Source organism: Triticum urartu, chromosome 1 (genome assembly GCF_003073215.2).
Source record: "Triticum urartu cultivar G1812 chromosome 1, Tu2.1, whole genome shotgun sequence".
NCBI lineage: Eukaryota > Viridiplantae > Streptophyta > Magnoliopsida > Poales > Poaceae > Triticum > Triticum urartu.
Window position 1 is genome coordinate 259,254,771 of NC_053022.1, and position 19,699 is coordinate 259,274,469.

Below are 19,699 nucleotides of genomic sequence, written 5' to 3' on the forward strand. Positions count from 1 at the left end.
CAACGCGATCTCGAGGGCCGGAAAGAAGGTGGAGGACTTCCAGCACAAGTGGGTCTTCATGGATGCCAAGCGCTCCCACGCTCGGCTGGAGCTACCAACTGTGTTGCCGGCAAAGCTGGATCGGTGGGCTCACGAGAAGCTCACCGACCCCCGGGCAGAGCAGCCGCTGGAGAAGTTGACGGCGGGCCCAAAGGCAGAGAAGCTGACAGGGGCCATGACCGTCGGGGAGTTCTTAACGTAGCGCCTGGCTCCGCTCTAGGCGCACTCGCGCCCTCTGTGGAGACTCAAGGGCGCGGAGGACGAACTCCGGCTGCACCCGGGCAACCTGTCTGGCCAGGAGCTGAGCAAGGCCATGTGCACCTTTCTCGAGAAGGACCCGGGTGCCCTCCCGGCGGCCTATCTCCCGTTGTACCACCGCGACGACGGAGCGTGGGTTGTCGCCGCCATGCCGTGCCGCTGAAGCCTTCCCAGCCCCTAGCTCCTCGGTGCGGGTGTCCTCCGAGGAGCACTCCCAGGAGGAGGAAGAGGAGGGGGATGATACGTCTCCAACATATCTATAATTTATGAAGTATTCATGCTGTTTTATTATCATTCTTGGATGTTTTACAATCATTTTATAGCAACTTTATATCATTTTTTGGTACTAACCTATTGACCCAGTGCCCAGTGCTAGTTGTTGTTTTTTTGCTTGTTTTTTACATCGTAGGAAATCAATATCAAACGGAGTCCAAACACCCCGTAACTTTTTGGAGATTTTTTATGGACCAGAACACCCATGATGGGCCAGAGCAGCACCTAGGGGGTGCCCCGAGGGGGGCACAACCCACCAGGGCACGCCTGGGGGCCCAGGCGCACCCAGGTGGGTTATTCCCACCTCGGTGGCCTCCTGCACCCGCTCTTTACCCTATAAATTCATAAATACTCCAAAAACCCTCGGGGTTAACCTAGATCAGAAGTTCCGCCGCCGCAAGGCTCTGTAGCCATCGAAAACCAATCTAGAACCTTCTTGGCACCCTGCCGGAGGGGGGAATCATCTCCAGTGGCCATCTTCATCATCCCGGCGGCCACCACGATGAGGAGGGAGTAGTCCACCCTCGGGGCTGAGGGTTTGTACCAGTAGCTATGTGTTTAATCTCTCTCTCTCTCATGTTCTTGAGATGTCACGATCTTGATGTATCGCGGGCTTTGTTAATATAGTCAGATCATATGATGTTTTCCCCTCTCTATCTTGTTGTGATGAATTGAGTTTTTCCCTTTGAGATTTCGTTGTTATCGGATTGAATACTTTTATGGATTTGAGAACACTTGATCTATGTCTTGCATTTGAATACTCATGGTGACAATGGGGTATCGTATTGACTCACTTGATATATGTTTTGGCACTCAACTCACAGATTCCCGAGGTGACATTGGGGTAATCTATGCATAGGGGTTGATGCATGTTCTTGTCTTTGTTTCTCCGGTAGAACTCTTGGGGAACTCTTTGAAGTTCTTTGTGTTGGATTGAGTATTATGAATATGAATTTGCTTTTGTGTTATTTTAGTACGAACTCTTGAATAGATCGAACAGAAAGAATGGCTTTGAGGTGGTTTCATACCCTACAAACAATTTATTCTTATGTTCTCCGCTAGACAGGAACTTTAGAGTGATTCTTTATCGCACTTTGAGGGATGGTTATATGATCCAATTAGATTAACATTGTTGAGAGGTTGCACTAGCGAAAGTACGAACCCTAGGCCTCATTTTCAAGCATTGCAATACCGTTTTTGTGCCTGTTTACTATTTTCTACCTTGCTACTTTTATTTATTCAGATTATAAAAATATATTTCTACCATCAATATTACACTTTTATCACCATCTCTTCGCCAAAATAGTGCACCTATACAATTTGCCATTGTATTAGGTGTGTTAGGGACACAAGAGATTTCTTGTATTTGGTTGGAGGGTTGTTTGAGAGAGACCATCTTCATCCTACGCCTCACATGGATTGATAAACCTTGGGTCATCCACTTGAGGGAAAATTGCTACTGTCCTACAAAACTCTGCGCTTGGAGGCCCAACACGAGTCTACAAGAATAAAGTTGCATAGTAGACATCAGGGGACTTGAAGGCGACCTTGGAGGGGGTGGGGGAGACCTCTCCCCCGCGGCAGAGCGAGCTCCTCCGCGTCCTCTCCGACGATGATGACGCTAGCGAGTACCTGACATCGGGGTCGCTGCGCTCCATCGGGGTCGCCACGAGGTCCGGGGGCACCCCTCTGAGGAGGCTGAAGGGGGGGACCCTGAAGAAGGGCGGGCCAGCGTCACTTCCCCGGGGCGACGCCTCCACCTTGTCGCTGACCGCCACCGTTGCAGAGCTGGCAGCCGCGCGCTCGTCCGCTCCTGAGGGCGCGGAGGGGCTTGTGCCCAGGAAGCTCGGGGGCGCCGCACTACTGTGTAGGAAGAGGCCATACGTCATCGAGGACCAGTAAGTGCTTCACCTTGTCTTTTCTTCCCGCTCTTGACGCCGTACCCAAACATTTTCCTCTTGATGGCCAGGCTGACGTCAGCGGCGAAGAGGAAGAAGGAGGAGGCCAGGGCCTCCGAGGCCAAGCGGACCGCGGCGACCCCGGCGCGGAAAGAACAGGCCTCCTCGTATCCTCCCACGGCGGGGTTGGCCTCTCGAGGCATGGGGCCCAACCTTCGGAGAACACCGCCTCCGTGACTAAGCTGACTCCTGAGGCGCCTGTCCTCAGCGCACCTGCTGGGGGTCCGAGGGCTCCAGAGCCCCCGGACGTCCCTACTGTCGTTGCTTCGCCAGTCCTGGTGCTCGTGCCGCCTCCTCCCCATGCAGTCGTGCTAACAAACCGTGGCTCCTCCACCATTCTCGGTGCTCTAGAGGATGCCTTCACTGCGCTGGACCGGCTCTAGGCTGATCTAAAGGGAGCTGACCGGCGTATGGCAATGGACCGTCTGGGACTAGTTTCGCGGTGGCTCCAGGCCGACTCGTCCGTCAGGACGGCCTGGGGCCAGGCCGAAGCCGCCGCCGAGGAAGGCCGTAAGGTGGCCGTCGTGGCCGCAGCTGCTCGCGACGTGGCACTGGTCGACACGACGGCCGCTGAGAAGCGCTGCCGCACGGCGGACGGAGCTGAAGGCCCTCCACGACGAGCAAGCCGACATCGCCCACCAGCTCGAGGTGCGGGAGGAGCTGAAGGCCTGGGATGCTACGCTCGCCAACCGCGACGCCGAACTGGAGCAGGCATCCCAGGAACAGGCTGCAGAGCGGAGCCGCCTGGAGAAGCTAAAGGAGGAGATGGAAGAGGCCTAGGCGTCCTACACCAAGCTTGTCTCCGAGGAGAAGGCCTGGCTAGAGGCCAAGGAGAAATCCCTAGCTGCGGCTGAGAAGGCAGCCACCGTAGTACACGATACCTTCGTCTCCCTCGAGCTAAGGCCCCGCAAGGCCCTACAGGACCTCTACAGGGAGGGGTACGAGAAGCCGCTAACGACTCCTAAGGAAGGCCCCGTCGGAGTGGGCCCCATGGTGGAAGGAGAGGCTCCCGCGCTTTTTACCTCGGCCGTGACGCGCATCTCCAGCCACCTCCCTCTTCAGGGCCCCAGCTTCGACCTTGGCACGTTGCTCGAGCCTATGGATCCTGAGCTCCATGATGCTGCCGCAAAGGCCTTTAAAGAGCAGGTGGATGCCCTGATGCAGAAGTTCTGCCGCGTCGACCCAGTGGCCATGGCTGACAAGGACGGCGGCGATGTTGTCGATGACGAGCCTCCCCAGGTGGGCGACGGTGGTGTTCAAGGCTGAGGAAGAGGCTCGAAGGCGGCGCTTCCCCCCATCTTAATCCTGCAACATTTATCATGCCTCGTGGAGGTGTAAGAACTTATGCTTTGTGCTTTTTAAGAGACAATATGCTTTGTAATAATTTCATAGGGTTCCGCGATTTCCTTTCCGTTTGCTTAGTGTTCTACGTCGCCAGGGCCCGGCCCCGCGCATACCTCAGCTGCCGTTGGGACGTCCGGATCACCAGGACGAGACCAAGGGGTGAGGGGCAACGTGACCAGTGAGGATCCTGAGTCGCGATGCTCAAGAGTCCCCCTTGATGTACGAACAGCCCTCAGAAAGGAAATGCGGGTGTAGGTCTTAGCGTTCTGCGTCGGCAGGGCCCGGCCCCGCGCATACCTCAGCCGCCGTTGGGGGCGTCTAGATCACCAGGACAAGACTAAGGGGTGAGGCTACGTGACCAGTGAGGCTCCTGAGTCACGATGCTCAGGAGTCCCCCTTGATGTACGAACGACCCTCCATACCTTTCCTCGCCGAGCTCTCGCTCAGGAGGGGTGCGCGAAGACCAGGTCCGAGGGACCTGGCGAGGTGGCGTACACCAGGCGTGACCTGAGCGTAGCCCCCGTGCCCAGCCCCCTCGTGCGACCCTCCCGAGGGAAAAGCGGCATGATAACCCACAAGTATAGGGGATCGCAACAATTTTCAAGGGTAGAGTATTCAACCCAAATTTATAGATTCAACACAAGGGGAGACAAAGACTATTTGAATGTATTAGCAGCTGAGTTGTCAATTCAACCACACCTGGAGATTAATTTTCTGCAGCAACATGATTAGTAGCAAAGTAATTGATAGTTTTGATAATAGTAGCAGTAGCAATGGTAACTTTTATAGTGATAGCAGTAGTTTTGTAACAAGTGCAACAATAATGATAGCAGTAGTAACTTAGCAAGAACCATATAGGATAAATTCGTTGGCATTGGATCCGTGACTTGTTGGATGAAATTCATCATGAGACAGTTATAACCTAGGGCGATACGGCACTAGCTCCCGTTCATCAATATAAAGTAGGCATGTATTCCGTAAATAGTCATATGTGCTTATGGAAAGAACTTGCATGACATCTTTTGTCCTACCCTCCTATGGATGTGGGGTCCTATTGGAAACTAAGGGATATTAAGGCCTCCTTTTAATAGAGAACCAGAACAAAGCATTAACACAAGGTGAATACATGAACTCCTCAAACTACGATCATCACCGGGAGTGGTCTCGACTATTGTCACTCCCGGATCATAACACGTAGTAGGTGACTATAACTTGCAAGATCGGATCTAGAACATGGATATAATGGTGATAACATAAATGGTTCAGATCTGAAATCATGGCACCCGGGCCCAAAGTGACAAGCATTAAGCATGGCAAAGTCATATCAACATCAATCTTAGAACATAGTGGATACTAGGGATCAAGCCCTAACAAAACTAACTTGATTACATGATGAATCTCATCCAACTCCTCACCGACCAGCGAGCCTACGAAGGAATTACTCACTCCTGGTGGGGAGCATCATGGAATTGGTGATGGAGAAGGGTTGGTGATGAAGAAGAACGAAGATCCCCCTCTCCGGAGCCCCAAACGGGCTCCAGATCTGGCCTCCCGGTGAAGAACACGAGGTGACGGCGGCTCTGTCTCATGGATAGTGATAATTCTTTCTCCCTGTTTTTTTCTAGAAAAATAGGATTTTATAGCGTCGGTTTCAGGGTCTACGGGGCCACCAGGTGGGGACAACCCACCTGGGCGCGCCAGGAGAGGGGGGCACGCCCTGGTGGGTTGCGCCCACCCAGGTGCCCCTCTCCGGTAGGTCTTGGCTCCAGTAATTCTTGTTTATTGTATAAAAATTCCTCGCAAAGTTTCGTTCCATTCCGAGAACTTCCATTTCTACAGAAAAACAACACCATGGTAGTTCTATTGAAAACAGTGTCAGTACAGGTTTGGTTTCATTCAAATCATTCAAATTAGAGTCCAAAACAAGAGGAAAAGCGTTAGGAAAAGTAGATACGTTGGAGACGTATCAACTCCCCCAAGCTTAAACCTTTGCTTGTCCTCAAGCAATTCAGTTAATAAACTGAAAGTGGAAAAGAAAAACTTTTACGAACTCTTTTGCTCTTGTTTGCATAAATAAGCTTAAACCACACCCAGGTTTTCAGCCAACATTATAACTAACCATGCCGACAATAACTCTTAAAGATTATATTAACTCATATCAATGACATAATCAGCTAGCGAGCAATAATAAGGTATCTCAAACAGCAACACGTTGTCGAAACAACCATGATATAATATGACAATAGTGGTATCTCGCTAGCCCTTTCTGAGACCAGAAAACATAAATGCAGAGCACCTCCAAAGTTCAAGCAGCGACTAAACATTGTAATTCATGGTAGAAAAGATCTAGTCATGATGCACCCAACATTAGCTACACACAATGCATAAGTCATGACAGTAGTGCTCTCAGGTTCTAGCGCCTGTTTTAGAAGGTGATGACACAACATAAAAGTAAATAGGTAGTCCCTTCGCAGAGGGAAGCAGTGATTTGCAGAGGTGCCAGAGCTCAAGTTTTTAAAACAAAGGTAAATGATATTTTGAGACATGCACCCTTTTCATTTACTTCATGACCATCAGCTATCAATATCTTCCATGCTAAGCATGCTAGTGGCGGTTCCCAAGCGATAAAAGTAAATGTTTTGACTCCATTGGGAGTTTTTGTTCGATTATTTGTAAGCTTTTTCTGTTTGCAGTTTGGGACTGGGCATCCCTATTACTGACCTTTTCTTGTGCGCTGGCGAGTCAATAAACACTCGACCTGAGAATAACCCGCTTAGTATGGAAGATATCGACCACCTCCTGTCGTTCAATGAACGATCCAGGCACACAAAAATGATATTTTTTAGAAGTTTTTAGAGGTGGCACATGCAAATTTACTTAGGATGGCAGGGTAATACCGCATATAGGTAGGTATGGTGGATGATGACCCACAAGTATAGGGGATCTATCATAGTCCTTTTGATAAGTAAGAGTATCGAACCCAACAAGGAGCAGAAGCAAATGACAAGCAGTTTTCAGTAAGGTATTCTCTACAAGCACTGAAATTATCGGTAATAGATAGTTTTGTGATAAGGTAATTCGTAACGGGTGTCGGTGTCAAAACCGGTGGATCTCGGGTAGGAGGTCCCGAACTGTGCGTCTAAGGCGGACGGTAACAGGAGGCAGGGGACACGATGTTTTACCCAGGTTCGGTCCCTCTTGATGGAGGTAAAACCTACGTCCTGCTTGATTTATTCTTGATAATATGAGTAGTACAAGAGTAGATCTACCACGATATCGGAGAGGCTAAACCCTAAAAGCTAGCCTATGGTATGATTGTATGTTGTCCTACGGACTAAAACCCTCCGGTTTATATAGACACCGGAGGAGGCTAGGGTTACACAAGGTCGGTTACAAAGGAGGAGATATACATATCCGTATTGCCTAGCTTGCCTTCCACGCCAAGTAGAGTCCCATCCGTACACGGGACGAAGTCTTCAATCTCGTATCTTCATAGTCCAGCAGTCCGGCCAAAGGATATAATTCGGCTGTCCGGAGACCCCCTAATCCAGGACTCCCTCAGTAGCCCCTGAACCAGGCTTCAATGACGATGAGTCCGGCGCGCAGTGTTGTCTTCGGCATTGCAAGGCGGGTTCCTCCTCCGAATACACCAAAGAGTTTGAATACAAGGATAGTGTCCGACCCTGCAAAATAAGTTCCACATACCACCATAGAGAGAATAATATTTCCACAAATCTAATTTGCTGACACGTTTCGGCAGCATGACATCACGCCATGGCCCGGTAATTATTCGAACCGTTTTTCTTTAACCAGCCCTGCACATAACGCGAGACGGTTTCTTGACACGTCTTGTCAAAGCAGAGATCGTGTTCCCCTTATTGCGGGATTCTCATCAATACAAACGTGGGTAACCCAACCGTGCCTGTTGGTATGACTCCTAGATCTTAGGTAAGTCTCGAACGGCCACGAGGAGGACGCCTGATATTCATCCCCTTTATAAAAGGACAAGGCTTTTACTTTTTTCCCTCCCGTGCTCAATCGAATCCTTCCGCCGCTTCGAGTTCTAACACCCAAAGCCCAGGTCAGGTGCTTCGGACCTTCAATCATGTTCGGATCCAGCCTTCAAGGCTGGTGGATGCCTTCCTCCGTCACGGAGGAGGACATCAAGAAGTTGAGGGAGGCCAGATATCTGACCGCTAAAATTTCGCATAGGCTGCCCGCCCGAGGGCAGGTCGTCCCTACTCCCGAACCCAACGAGAGCGTTGTGTTCGTCTCCCGCTTCCTTCGAGGACTAGGCCTCGCTCTGGATCCCTTTGTTAGGGGTCTTATGTTCTATTACGGGCTGGATTTTCACGATCTGGCCCCGGATTTCCTTCTTCACATCTCGTCATTTATTGTCGTTTGTGAGGCCTTCCTCCGCATTACCCCTCACTTCGGCCTGTGGCTCAAGACCTTCGATGTGAAGCCGAAGATGGTCGAGGGGCAGTATGTAGCGTGCGGAGGTGCTTTAATAAGCAAAATTGCTGACGCTCCATGGCCAAAGGATTCCTTTTCAGAGGTGTCCGGATTGTGGCAATGGGAGTGGTTTTACGTCACAGCTCCCCGAAGTGCCAAGTGGGTAGTTGCCCCCACCTTTCGCTCGGGCCCTCCACCACAACTGATGTCATGGATCAGCAGAGGGCTGAGCTGGGGTCCGGCCAAGGACGTGCCAATACTGCAGAGCCGTATCCGAGACCTCTTCGAGGGAGATTTCAGTCTGGTTATGGTAATGCAAGTTATGCTGGTTCGTCGAGTCCAGCCTTGCAAACGCCGGCCCCTCCGCATGTGGGAATTCAACCCGGAAGGACCATGCACTATTCAGAATTTCCTCGGCATGACGCACGAGAAGATGTAAAAATCGTTCTTCGGACCCCAAATAGAGTGTCCGGACACTACCGAGGGCGTGGGCTTGAGCTGCAACCGCCCTGCTGCCCAAGTAAGTAATCCCATGGCCGAACACACTGTCCCTTTATTAATCATGACAACATTCTGAAGAGTCGCTCTTTGACCAGGACTGGATAACAAAGGCAAAGATGATCCGGTGTTCGGCCCCCCTTCCTGAAGACTTGGACAATCCGGTGCTGGAAAAGATGCTCGAGCCAGCACCTTTTCTAGTGCCCTCAAAGGAAGATGAAGGGGGAATAAAGAGGGCGAAAGCGGGCCTCCATCGCTAACTATTCCAATCGAGGGAATAAGCGCCTCCGCGAGGGAGGATAACCAAGGGGAAGAATCTGACATTCTCTCTCCCCATGGAAGGAAGAGGACTACCTCTGAAGATCCGGAAACTAAGGTTTCCAAACGGGAGAAGAAGTCTCCGCCAGAGGGTCCTGCCTCTGAGGGTATTCTTGCCGCACAATGTCCGCATGGGGATCAGCCCTCTATCGAGCTGTAAGTAATCAAAAAGTACTTAATAGTGAAGATATCCTACCTTACTTCCGAGGAAAATAACCGAAGCATTTATCTTGTAGTATGAATCTTAGCCCTTCTCAGCAGAGCTCGTCTTCAGGGGATCTTCTTCCAGAGATGATGGAGAGCGAAACGCCTCCCCCTGCCACACCGCCTCACGAGGAGGGCGACCCGAGGTGTCGTCGTGGAGGGTTTCTCCTGATCCGGCAAGGCCAGAAGGTAATCCTATGGCCACCCGAAGTCCTCAGCATCCGGCTCTTGAAGAGAGCAATCAAAAGAGTCCGGCACCGTCTGGTATGCGGTCGGACGTACTGAGGGATCTGCTAGGGCGAGCGACTATCTCGGAAGAGCACTGTACGTTGATGGGTACGGTGATTGAAAGGATTTCGTCCGCCGAAAGCGGGTTGCATGAAGCCTTTATAAGTCTACTGACGGGTTTTGAGGTACGTGAAATGATGTACATTTTTGACAGTACCGCACATTTTTAGATGTGCCCTGTGTAGATAGTAGCCCCTGAGACTCTAGTTGTAGTCGAAAACGGCGGCAAACAGAGGATCATAGTCCCAGGTAATAACCAGACCGCTTTTATGTGCAGGTGGTTGAAGCTCCGGTGGCTAGCCGGACTGATGGGTTTGCCGAACTGAAGTGGCAACTGGATGTGGCAGATGCCGACATTGTGCTTGTTAACAAGCGGCTTGACGAGGCACAGGGTAGGTGATTTTCTGGTGAATGTCACATAGTAAGAGCAGCATGATGCTAGTATCTTTAACATGTTGTGACTGTAGATGGAGCTGCCACCGTGGAGACCCTTCGGGCGGAGCTTTCCCGAGCCAAGGAGCAAGCAAGGAGTAGTAATGCGGCTGCTTTAAAGGCGGCCAAAGAGTTAAGGGCCGAACAGGCCGCACATTGCGGGAGCAAAGAAAAAATTGCCAAGATGGTCGTGGAGTGAAAAGATGATGCTGACCATTACCAGCTTCTTGAAGAAGAAAACCGGGTGAAGGCGACAGACCTAGAGAAGGCCCGGGTGGCTGCCAAGGAAGCCCGCTCCAAAATTAGAGCAACGAAGGAGGGGCTGAATCAAGCTGCAGATATTGTTTCTGGGAAGCCCTTCTTGTTGCGGACTAAGTTCAGAGATCCGAAATATGCTCCTCTGGACCGGCTATGGAGTTTTGTGGATGACTACATGGACTTGATTGCAAGTGCTGCAGATGCGGCCGAGTACTTCAAGGATCAGAAAGGTCCTGAAGTGGAGAAGCTGTTCTGGTCACAGTTTCACGCTCCAGTCCGTCCGTTGTTGCTGAATGAGCGATTGACCGGTTGGGCCGAGCTCCATAGATTATCCGGACTGGCCATGAGGTCCGTTGTGGATCATTTGTGGCCAGGAAGGCCAAGGCCGAGTAGCTACTTTAGCTTAGTGCAACAATTCCTTGGCGATGTGCCACGCATCGATGTTGTAAAGAGGTCGGCGTGTATAGAAGGCTCGCGGATGGGCCTTGCCCGTGTCAAAACATACTGGGCGGAGATGGATGCCACCACTGTGGCGGCACAGGGTTCGGCCATAGCCTTGCCCGTGTCAAAACATACTGTGGCGGCACTACTTTCAAGAAGTCCTTGAAGGCGCTCGTTCGATAGAGGCTCAGTGCTCGAAGAATATTATGTTTGAGTGACATGTACTCCCATTGTAAAAACAATGTTTTATTGAGTTTATCAAGGCAGTATTTATACTTTTGCCCGAAAGTACTATGATGCCTCTTGTGCGGCCGTTTATGTATATATGTATATAACCTGAAAGATGGCACTCGTCGGCTTCAGCCCCCATGCATATAATGCGGGGGTGTTCGCAGAAGACGCATGTTCACACTTGATCCAACGTCTTGGTCCATTAAGGAGGTGATAGCGCAACGAACTAGGCAATCGGACTATAATGATTTAACACTTTCACTTAGCTAGAGGAGTTTGACAGTGGGGCTGCTATATAGCCCCTGGTGGATCCGCACTCATCCGAATTCGGGGTGCGTACATGCCTGGCCGGGAAACGGCCCTTCGTTAAGGTGGAGGAATCCCAAAGATTCCGCAAGGTCATCGAGTCGTTAACCAGTCTCACGCTATATCATGACAGTCAGTTTTCGGCTTTCTCTACTGAGGTGCTCGTCCGGATGAACCAGGGCAAAATCGCAGTAGTTCTCCTGGTGCCGCCTTAGCCGATAGAGCGGAACGTAAGGCAGCAAAACATAGGAGCCGGGCAAACCCAACATTTGACCAAATACATGATTCGGAGCTGATGCATATAAGGCCAAACTCGTGACACCGAACACTCCCTAAGGTGTTCGGTCTTTATGGTGGAAACCCGGCTTAAGCAGTGCCCTTTGTAATAAGCCCCTAGTGTCCAGGTACGTGCAATATTCTGACGTGGCCACATGCCAGTACGTCAACATCCTTCTCAATTGTACTGAGAATCCTGGGGATGTGTATCAACAAGAGACAGTAAAAAAGGTTTACGCAGAGTCTTAATCTAAAAAAAATCCTTGGAACGGGTCCCTGCTGCACGTCTGTGCCTGTGTCTCCGTTGTGCCATATCCTGGACGGGTGTAGCATGATGGTCATCTGTAAAAGAGAGGAAGTTAGTTGAAAGGTTGTCGTGCAAAAAGGAAGGTTATACTAAAGAAACCATGTACAGTTCAAGATGAGTAAGGTTGAGCCTAATTGCCACTTTGTTTGCGCGCGTTGAGCCCCTTGTATTGTAATAGGGGTATAGCCATCAAACCTGTATCAATTACATATAGCTATGCCGGACTCGTCTAACTGCGTCCGTGGTCTTAATGACCTGTCAGATGCTTTAGTTGGTGAGGTCGTTTAGTGTGCGGCTGCCAAGGCAGCCGTACGGTCTTCCGCGCGCAAGGAGCGCTCAATATTTCCATTTACTGTAATGATGCCGCGTGGACTGGGCATCTTAAGCATGAGAGAAGCGTAATGCGGTATTGCATTAAAGCGAGCGAAAGCTTCGCATCCGAGTAGTGCTTGATAGCCACTTTGGAACGGAGCGATGTGGAAGGTTAACTTTTCGCTGTGGAAGTTATCGGGAAAGCCGAATATAACCTCTAGTAGTAGGGAGCCCATGCAATGGGCTTGTGGGCCTGGCGTTACTCCTTTAAAGGTAGTATTTCTGTGGCTAATTTTTGTTGGGTCTATCCCCATTGTGCGGACTGTGTCCTGATATATCAGGTTTAGACTGCTGCCGCCGTCCATCAGGACTCGTGTGAAGTGGTACCCGTCAATTATTGGGTCTAATACCAAGGCAGCCCATCCTGCACGCCGGATACTTGCCAAGTAATATCGATGGTCGAAGGTGATCGGTTGGGACGACCAGTGGCAGAACTCCGTGGTGATAGGCCCTGGGGCATGTGTCTCTAGGAGTGCCGCTTTGTTTCTCCCCTTTGTCACGTGTAACACGTTTACTGTTTTGACTTCTGGTGGGAATTTCTTCTGTTCCCCAGTGCTTTCCTTGCGAGGCTCGTCCTCGTCTTCGCTTGGTGTATCCTGCCCCTTATGTTCGGCGTTGAGCTTGCCGGACTGCTTGAAGACCCAACATTCTCTATGAGTATGATTTGCAGGTTTATCGGGGGTGTTATGGATCTGACATATTTGGTCCAGAATCTTGTTTAGGCTGGACAGTTCGTCTCTGTTGCCTATGGAGGGCAGCTTTTGCTGACCTGGCCGAGAACTTCTGAATCCGGCGCTTAACGTCGTGCTCTTCAGGCTATCTTCTTTATTCCGGTGCTTGTTTTTGATGCGTCGTGATTTCCCGTTTTCGTCCCTGACTTCGGATGTACTTGGTTCGCTGGTGCTGCATCGGGCTAACCAGCTGTCCTCGCCCACGCAAAAGTGGGTCATGAGGCTTGTTAATGCTGCCATTGTTCTCAGCTTTTCTTGGCCGAGGTGTCTTGCGAGCCATTCGTCTTGAACGCTATGCTTAAAGCTGCTAAGGCTTCGGTGTCCGGACAGTCAACTATTTGGTTCTTTTTAGTGAGGAACCTGTTCCAAAGCTTTCGGGCTGACTCTCCAGGCTGTTGAGTTATATGACTTAAATTGTCTGCATCCGGTGGTTGGACATAGGTCCCTTGAAAATTTTCCCGAAAGTCGTCTTCAAGCTCTTCCCAGCTTCCAATGGAGTTTTCGAGGAGGCTTTTAAGACAGTGCCGAGCTGGCCCTTCGAACTTGAGGGGTAAGTACTTGATGGCATGGAGATCGTCTCCTCGAGCCATATGGATATGGAGGATGTAGTCCTCAATCCAGGCCCCAGGGTCTGTCGTTCCGTCGTACGCCTCTATGTTTACGGGTTTGAATCCCTCTGGAAATTCATGGTCCAGCACCTCATCGGTGAAACATAGGGGGTGTGCGGCACCCCTGTATTTGGGTGTACCGTGGTATTGGGATGTTTGTTGTGTTGCATTGCATGCTGGAGCGCGCTTGCGTGGCCCGTAGATGGATCCGGTTGCGCCGTCCTTTTGATGAGAGCCCTCATGTGGATCGCGTACTGGCTTATGTGCGGCGTCGTTTGCCACTCTATGTTGGCCACGAGTCGTCTATCCGACCAGATGGCCATTTTGTTTTTTGGTTGCGGGGGATCTAAGGCCTCCTCATTGAATTCAGGTAGCAACTTTCGCTTCGGGTAGCTCTTGGTGTGGCGATTACTGCCGTACTTCGCTGCAGTGTTGAGTACTTCACTCCATCTGATTCTGAGTGTGTCTTGTGCAGCCTTGAGCCTTTGCTTCTGCTTTTTCAGACTCCTCACAGTGGCAACAAGCCTTTGATGGGCATTCTGTTGCTCCGGGTGCCTGTCCGGTGTGATGTCATCCGGACTGTTATCTTCGACGAAGTCGGGTTGTTCGGTTTGATTCTCCGTGTTGCTGTGGTCGGGCGATGGTTCACCTTGCTCTATCGCTGGGTCTATATGATCGCTGTTTCTGCAAAGGCGGGATTTGGAGCGGCGCTTACGCTGCTGCTTTGACTACTTCTTGAGGGAACAACCCTTCGCTATGTCCTTCCGTTCCTCATCGTCGTTTTCTTTGGGTGTGTCCACCATGTATACATCATATGATGAAGTGGGCGTCCAGTGCTCTGTGGGCAGTGGTTCCTGTTCGCCTCCTGCATCGTCGTCCATACCGTCGATGTCTTCGGAGTCGAAGTCAAGCATGTCGGTCAAATCGTCGACAGTGGCTACTAAGTGGGTGGTGGGTGGGCGGCGAATTTCTTCGTCATCCGCATCCCAATCATGCCGAACATAGTTCGGCCAGGACTGTCCTGACAGGGAGAGAGACCTTAATGAGCTCAGTATGTCACTGAAGGGCGAGTGCTGAAAGATATCTGCGGAGCTGAACTCCATGATCGGTGCCCAGTTGGATCCGATAGGAACGGGCGCAGGTGGTTCGGAGTCCGTGGCCGGGGAAGAATCCGGCAGTTCGATGTCACAGCTCTCGTGAAGGTTAAGGTCGATATTCGGCTCGATCGCTGATGAAAATGTGGCCTCCGTGGCGGGGTCTATCCACCCATCCCTGGATGGTGCGATTGGCTCCGAATTGAGGGCCGGAGCGGTCGCCGGTGCGATCTCCCGAACACTATCCGATGGTAGAGCTAAATCATGCTCATCATGACCATGCGGCGCACTCGGCAAGGGCTCGAATCCATCGAAGATCAAGTCTCCGTGGATGTCGGCTGTGTAGTTTAAGTTTCCAAATCTGACATGATAGCTAGGGGCGTAGCTCTCGATCTGCTCCAGATGGCCAAGCGAGTTGGCCCGCAGTGCAGAGCCGCCGAATACAAAGATCTGTCCGGGGAGAAAAGTCTCACCCTGGACTGCATCGCTATTGATGATTGAAGGAGCCATCAAGCCTAATGATGACGACATAGAGGAACTCTCAATGAAAGCACAAATGTCGGTGTCAAAACCGGCGGATCTCGGGTAGGGGGTCCCGAACTATGCGTTTAAGGCGGATGGTAACAGGAGGCATGGGACACGATGTTTTACCCAGGTTCGGGCCCTCTTGATGGAGGTAAAACCCTATGTCCTGCTTGATTTATTCTTGATAATATGAGTAGTACAAGAGTAGATCTACCACGAGATCGGAGAGGCTAAACCCTAGAAGCTAGCCTATGGTATGATTGTATGTTGTCCTACGGACTAAAACCCTCTGGTTTATATAGACACCGGAGGAGGCTAGGGTTACACAAGGTCAGTTACAAAGGAGGAGATATCCATATTCGTATTGCCTAGCTTGCCTTCCACGCCAAGTAGAGTCCCATCCGGACATGGGACGAAGTCTTCAATCTCGTATCTTCATAGTCCAATAGTCCGGCCAAAGGATATAGTCCGACTGTCCGGAGACCCCCTAATCCAGGACTCCCTGAACGGGTAACAAGTAACAAAAGTAAACAAGGTGCAGAAAGGTGGCCCAATCCTTTTTGTAGCAAAGGATAAGTCTGAACAAACTATTATATAAAGGAAAGCGCTCCCGAGGACACATGGGGATTATCGTCAAGCTAGTTTTCATCATGCTCATATGATTCGCGTTCGTTACTTTGATAATTTGATATGTGGGTGGACCGGTGCTTGGGTACTGCCCTTCCTTGGACAAGCATCCCACTTATGATTAACCCCCCTCGCAAGCATCCACAACTACGAAAGAAGATTTAAAGTAAACCTAACCATAGCATGAAACATATGGATCCAAATCAGCCCCTTACGAAGCAACGCATAAACTAGGGTTTAAGCTTTTGTCACTCTAGAAACCCATCATCTACTTATTACTTCCCAATGCCTTCTCCGAGGCCCAAACAATGGTGAAGTGGCATGTAGTCGACATTCACATAACACCACTAGAGGAAAGACAACATACATCTCATCAAAATATCAAACGAATACCAAATTCACATGACTAGTTATAACAAGACTTCTCCCATGTCCTCAGGAACAAACGTAACTACTCACAAATCATATTCATGTTCATAATCAGAGGGGTAGTAATGTGCATAAAGGATCTGAACATATAATCTTCCACTGAATAAACCAACTAGCATCAACTACAAGGAGTAATCAACACTACTAGCAACCCACAGGTACCAATCTGAGGTTTTGAGACAAAGATCGGATACAAGAGATGGACTAGGGTTTGAGAGGAGATGGTGTTGGTGAAGATGTTGATGGAGATTGACCCCCCCCCCGATGAGAGGATCGATGGTGATGACAATGGTGACGATATCCCCCTCCAGGAGGGATGTTTCCCCGGCAGAACAGCTCCGCCGGAGCCCTAGATTGGTTCCGCCAAGGTTCTGCCTCGAGACAGTGACGCTTCGTCCCGAACGCTTCCTTATGATTTTTACCAGTGCAAAAGACACCTTATACCAGAAGATGGGCATTGGGGGGCTTCCAGGTGTCCCACGAGGCAGGGGGCGCGCCCTGATAACCCACAAGTATATGGGATCGCAAAAGTTTTTGAGGGTAGAGTATTCAACCCAAATTTATTGATTTGACACAAGGGGAGCCAAAGAATATTCTCGAGTATTAGAAGCTGAGTTGTCAATTCAATCACACCTGGAAACTTAATATCTGCAGCAAACTATTTAGTAGCAAAGTAATATGATAGTAGTGGTAATGGTAGCAAAAGTAATAGTTTTGGTTTTATAGTGATTGTAACAATAGCAACGGAAAAGTAAATACGTGAAGAACAATATATGAAAAGCTCATAGGCAATGGATTAGTGATGGATAATTATGTCGGATGTGATTCCTCATGCAATAGTTATAACATAGGGTGACACAGAACTAGTTCTAGTTCATCAATGTAATGTAGGCATGTATTCCGGATATAGTCATACGTGCTTATGGAAAACAACTTGCATGAAATCTTTTGTCCTACCCTCCCGTGGAAGTGGGGTCCTATTGGAAACTAAGGGATATTAATGCCTCCTTTTAATAGAGTACCGGACCAAAGCATTAACACTTAGTGAATACATGAACTCCTCAAACTACGGTCATCACCGGTAAGTATCCCGATTATTGTCACTGCAGGGTTAACGGATCATAACACATAATAGGTGACTATAGACTTGCAAAATAGGATCAAGAACTCACATATATTCATGAAAACATAATAGGTTCAGATCTGAAATCATCGCACTTGGGCCCTAGTGACAAGCATTAAGCATAGCAAAGTCATAGCAACATCAATCTCAGAACATAGTGGATACTAGGGAACAAACCCTAACAAAACTAACTCGATTACATGATAAATCTCATCCAACCCATCACCATCCAGCAAGCCTACCATGGAATTACTCACGCATGGCAGTGAACATCATGAAATTGGTGATGGAGGAAGGTTGATGATGACAATGGCGATGGATTCCCCTCTCCGGAGCCCCGAACAGACTCCAGATCAGCCCTCCCGGGAGAGATTAGGGTTTGGCGGCGGCTCTGTATCGTAAAACAGGATGAATCCTTCTCTCTGAGTTTTTTCTCCCCAAACACGAATATATAGAGTTGGAGTTTAGGTCGGAGGAGCACCAGGGGGCCCACGAGGCAGGGGGCGCGCCCAGGGAGTAGGCGCGCCCCCACCCTCGTGGATAGGGTGTGGGCCCCCTGGCCTTGATTCTTTCGCTAGTATTTTTTATATATTCCAAAAATAATCTCCATTGATTTTCAGGTCATTCCAAGAAATTTTATTTCTGCAGAAAAATAACACCATGGCAATTCTGCTGAAAACAACATCAGTCCGGGTTAGTTCCATTCAAATTATGCAAGTTAGAGTCCAAAACAAGGGCAAAAGTGTTTAGAAAAGTAGATATGATGAAGACGTATCAACTCCCCCAAGATTAAACCTTTGTTTGTCCTCAAGCAATTTAGTTGACAAACTGAAAGTGATAAAGAAAAACTTTTACAAACTCTGTTTTCTCTTGTTGTTGTAAATATGTAAAGCCAGCATTCAAGTTTTCAACAAAGATTATGAACTAACCATATTCACAATAACATTTAGGTCTCATGTTTACTCATATCAATGGCATAATCAACTAGCGAGCAATAGTAATAAATCTCGGATGACAACACTTTCTCAAAACAATCATAATATGATATAACAAGATGGTATCTCGCTAGCCCTTTCTGAGACCGCAAAACATAAATGCAGAGCATCGCTGAAGATCAAGGGCTGACTGGAAATTACAATTCATGGTAAAAGAGATCCAGTCAAGTCATACTCAATGTAAACTAACAATAATACATGCAAATGACAGCGGCGCTCTCCAACTGGTGCTTTTTAATAAGAGGATGATGACCCAACATAAAAGTAAATGGATAAGCCCTTCGCAGAGGCAAGCAAGGATTTGTAGAGGTGCCAGAGCTCGGTTTTGAAATAGAGGTGAATAATATTTTGAGCGGTATACTTTCATTGTCAACATAACAACTGAGAGATCTCGATATCTTCCATGCTACACATATTATAGGCGGTTCCCGTGCAGAATGGTAAAGTTTATACTCCCCCACCACCAACAAGCATCAATCCATGGCTTGCCCGAAACAACAGGTGCCTGCAACTAACAACAATCCTGGGGGAGTTTTGTTTGCAATTATTTTGATTTGATTTGAGCATGGGACTGGGCATCCCGATGACCAGCCATTTTCTCGTGAGTGAGGAGCCGAGTCCACTCCTCTTGAGAATAACCCACCTAGCATGGAAGATACACATAGCCCTAGTTGATACATGAGCTATTCGAGCATACAAAACAGAATGTTTATTTGAAGGTTTAGAGTTTGGCACATACAAATTTACTTGGAACGGCGGGTAGATACCGTATATAGGAAGGTATGGTGGACTCATATGGAACAACTTTTGGGGTTCATGGAGTTGGATGCACAAGCAGTATTCCCGCTTAGTACAAGTGAAGGATAGAAAGAGACTGGGAAGCGACCAGCTAGAGAGCGACAACAGTCATGAACATGCATTGAAATTAATCAACACCGAATGCAAGCATGAGTAGGATATAATTCACCATGAACATAAATATCATGGAGGCTATGTTGATTCTATTTCAACTACATGCGTGAACATGTGTCAAGTCAAGCCACTCGAATCATTTAAAGGAGGATACCACCCTATCATACCACATCACAACCATTTTAATAGCATGTTGGCACGCAAGGTAAACCATTATAAACTCCTAGCAACTTAAGCATGGCATAAGCAACTATAATCTCTAATTGTCATTGCAAACATGTTTCACTCATAATAGGCTGAATCAGGAACGATGAACTAATCATATTTACAAAAACAAGAGAGGTCGAGTTCATACCAGCTTTCCTCATCTCAATCAGTTCATCATATATCGTTATTA